This window comes from Populus euphratica, unplaced genomic scaffold (assembly GCF_000495115.2).
Source record: "Populus euphratica unplaced genomic scaffold, PopEup_1.0 scaffold535.1, whole genome shotgun sequence".
NCBI classification, from domain to species: Eukaryota; Viridiplantae; Streptophyta; class Magnoliopsida; order Malpighiales; family Salicaceae; genus Populus; species Populus euphratica.
Genome location: NW_011500410.1, coordinates 106381 through 110562, shown reverse-complemented (window position 1 = coordinate 110562; position 4182 = coordinate 106381). Strand labels below are relative to the sequence as shown.

The 4182-nt window shown below is 27.1% G+C and overlaps 1 long non-coding RNA gene across 1 annotated transcript in view; it reads right to left on the bottom strand.

Moving 5' to 3' along the window:
* LOC105114497 (uncharacterized) overlaps positions 1–3869 on the bottom strand; it is a 10137-nt gene extending 6268 nt beyond the window's left edge. The window contains exon 1 of the long non-coding RNA XR_840145.1: positions 3576–3869. This is a non-coding gene — a long non-coding RNA (uncharacterized LOC105114497). The remainder of the gene's footprint in view (positions 1–3575) is intronic.
* Between the last annotated feature and the right edge of the window lie 313 nt (positions 3870–4182).

The following is a 4182-nucleotide window of genomic DNA, read 5'->3' as shown; positions in this document are numbered from 1 at the left end:
AAGGTGAAAAGGTTACACTAATGGTGTAAGAATAAGTAAAGTGTAAACTTAATATGGACTTTAATGTTTGATACTAACATGTTTTGTATTTCTTATCTTATTCACTCTTTAATACCTTGTTAAATGACTAATCTAGATTTATGTTGTATAACACTTGGTACAATAAATACTTGTTACTTTCATAGCCCAACTGTATGTTATAACCTACACATATACTATGTAAGGAACTTAATTTGTTGTTAACATAAGTTATAATCATAAATGTCTAACAATATTTACAAGTATTAGCATTATTTGTATAAAATAATTAATGTAATCATGGTAACAATTTATAATCCAATTGGAACCTCCTTTGTATGTGATTTCCAGTTGAATAATAAGATTTTATACTATATTTGTTTGAAATACCATTAGTGGATCCTCTAACCTTGACATTTATTGTTATCATTGTTTAATCCTTACATTGATCTTTTATCTCAAAGTTCTCATTAACTTCTTTTTCTTCTTCTTCTATTGTTATTATTAATATTATTATTGTTGTTATCATTGTTTAATCCTTATGTTGATCTTCCATCTCAAAGTTCTCATCAATTTCTTCTTCTTCTTCTTCTATTACTACTATCATTGTTGTTGTTGTTAGGTTGTTGTTATTGTTCTTCTTGTTTTTTTTCTTTTATTACTACTAATATTGTTGTTTTTTATAATTTATACAATTAATCTCCCTATGGTTCGACCCCAGTCTTGCCGGGTTATTTATTACTACGACACTTTTGTATTTGAAAGAAGACATCAATCTTTTATTCGTGTAAAAAAGAACTTGATTTGTTGTTAACATAAGTTACTAACAAGAATGCCTGACAACATTTAAAAGTATTAGTATTTTCGAATAAGATAACTAATGTAATCATGTTAATAATTTATAATCCGATTAGAACCTTTTTTATATGTAATTTCCAGTTTAGTAATAAAAAAAATTTATACTATATTTATTTGAAATACCATTAGTGGATCCTCTAACCTTGATATTTATTTTCATCATTGTTTAGTCTTCATATTAATCTTATATCTCAAAGTTCTCTTTAACTTATTAGTTTGTTGTTGTTGTTATTGTTATTTATAATTTATATAGTTAACCTCCCTATAATTCGACCCTGATCTTGCCAGGTTATATATTACTTTAACACTTCTACATTTGATAGAAGATATTAATTTTTTGGTTGTGTCAATATACATAGACAAGGCTTCACTATGCAATCACGTAGTACAAGGAAAATGATTCCTTTATAAATGAAGAACAATGAAGAACTGAAATTGAAACTTGTAAGAGATAGCATCAACTAACTTAGAAACATGCTCAGCCATAAAAACTGAGAGCTTTTTATTCTTGTAAATAAAACTGAGCAGAAAAAAACCCAATAACAAAGACAATTGTAACAAGCAATGAAGACTAACACCTTTTCATCAGCAATAAGGTAAAGAGAGTGGTCTTTTTCATGGAAGTGCAAAATTATGTAGAAAAGTATTTGAAATCTTCGAAATTTGGCATCTACGGAGGTGGACTTGTGTGCAAAGATGCGGTTGTTTCTTTCATCCCAAATCAAATACATAAGCAGGGCAAGAGTAATATGATTTTAGATATATGAGTAATTGACTTTAGTGCAAGTGAGAGTTGTTTTTAGTTTAATATGTTATGTAGTCAATCAGTTGGTTACACATAACATTAGTATATTAATGTAAAAACATAATTATTATTAATAAAGGCTTAATTTATGTTTAATATTTATATAATATTAGATTAATAAATCTAATATATTTATGAATCTAGAGTAAAGATAAAGTCTATGAGACAAAAATATTTTGCAAAGAAAATTATAAAAATTATTATAAATATGAGATTTCTATTACATCAATATATTATTCCTAAAATGTTCCTAGTTGATGAAATATATTAAAACCGTAAAGACTGATACATATTATGTTATTTTCTTTATGAAAGGAAACAATTCTTCTCATAAGCTGAAGTATAAGGGATACCTAGAACTAATATATATATATGCTTATCATAAAACATCTACACTGAATTGACCCACGTGAGAATTTCATATGGAGAGATCATTTGTATCTGTGGAAAGATTCACATGATGATTGTGTAAGTGATCCTTAGACTTAAGATCACTCAGTTATTGTACATAAAAAATGTTATACTTTGATCTTATTACATGCTATCTTAATATAGGTAATGAAGGGGTAAATATTGGGTATAACATGGACTATATGAAAGTACTTAAGTGATCAAGAGATGATTTATCATAATAGATGAATTAGGAAAAATATTTCATCTATTCTCAAATAATATTGACCGGGAAATTTTTCACCAAGGTGGAACGAGATTTGAAAAAAGTTTAAAATCTTATTCAAATTACCAATGACTATTACATAGAGAATAAATATTATTTAACATGGTAAATATACTTCATGCTTTAATGCTAAATTAGAATATTATTGATGAAATGATATTAATAACATTAAGAAACTGATTACTAAAAGGTTAAATCAAACCACTGATAACTTTTCTAATATTTAGGATATTATGATGCGTTGTTAAACGATACACTTTATCTTTAAATATAAATTAATTAATTATTGAATTGATAATAAATTAATTGTTTAATTTATTTAGTTTTATTTAATTAGAATTATAGTTTATATTTGGACCAATATATTAGAAATCTAATAGGTCGAACATTAAGAATCATTATTTAAAAATTAAATTGGGATGATTTAATTAAGTATGACTTGATTAAAATATATTTTAAAAATTAAAGATAATAATATTATTAATACATAGATTATATTTTTAAATCTAGAAAATTAAATAAGAACTTAATTGAGTTAATTTCTAAACTTATCCTGAATTATATGCATAGTTTATATTTGAAAAAAATGATATTTTATTAATTTACAGGGTTTTTAAATTTTTCTATAAATAGTCAACTATACCTTTTTTTTTTTATGGTTGTCTCTAAAATAGAAAAATTACATAAGTCATAGAATAAAGAATTAGCATTATAGACATAGCAATTCCTTACAAATAAAAATTTATGAGATTTTTCACTAGTAGCTTGTATAAATTATTATGGAAGGCTGGATAATTAGATAACTTTTTATTTTTGATAACTTAGTCTTTAAAAAATTATTTAAAATTAAAAAAAATTTAATTTTTTAATAATAATTTTTTAAATAATTCTAAATTTATCTAATAAAATTCTAATATCTCTTCAAATGATTTTATTTTATTGTTTCTATATTAGGAAGAACTTTTGCTCCTGAAATGTGGTTGCTACGAGAACCCAAGTAACTCCCGGCCTTATGCATGCAGATTGCAATGCCATTTTCGTATCAGACGAATTTTTGTGTTTCGAGTGTAGAATTAATTCCCAGGAACCTGCATGCCTAAGTTCAGGAATTAGTGGGCTGGCCCAAAACAAAATTCTACAGTCTATACCAAACTCATGGACCTCGTAATAACATGACCATATGGGCCTAAACCCTTTAACAGCCTGCAGAAGAAGAACCCATGGTAGTCATCACTAGTTCAAACTTAGTGGTTGCGTCTGTACCAGGGTATTCATTTCTTAGCGATGTGAAACAGCATGCATTGTGGCCAAGAACTAGATGAGCGGAGCTGTAATTCTACCAATTAAATTCACTTTCCAAAGTTAGGTGCATCTTTTCAATGCTATGTACTGGTATCTTCCCTGAAATAAAAGACGGAGATCTATACAGTCAGCAGACGGAAAAATCATAAAGATATGAATGTTTCTAGTACTCCTTGTTATAGTTTTTTCTTTGTTATTTCCTTAAAAAATCCAGTTTCCAATGAGGACTGCTTCCTTGCTTTAGAATTCTACTAGTTTATTTCTTTCGATTCTGACTCCAAAGAGGACAAGTTATTTTGCCGATTTCCGCTCCCTTTCAGGCCATTCTACTTAGTCTTGACAAAACCAAAAATTCTGTACGAGTTCATCACGGTTTGAGACATTTATGGAGATCCAAAAATAATAAATATCTGTCCTAAAAACCAGCTATCATACACAAAACTAAAATACATGCCTTTCTATCTGTGCGTGTGTCTACCTCGTATTCCGAACGACAAACCTCTTGATGCATGACAGGAGAAAA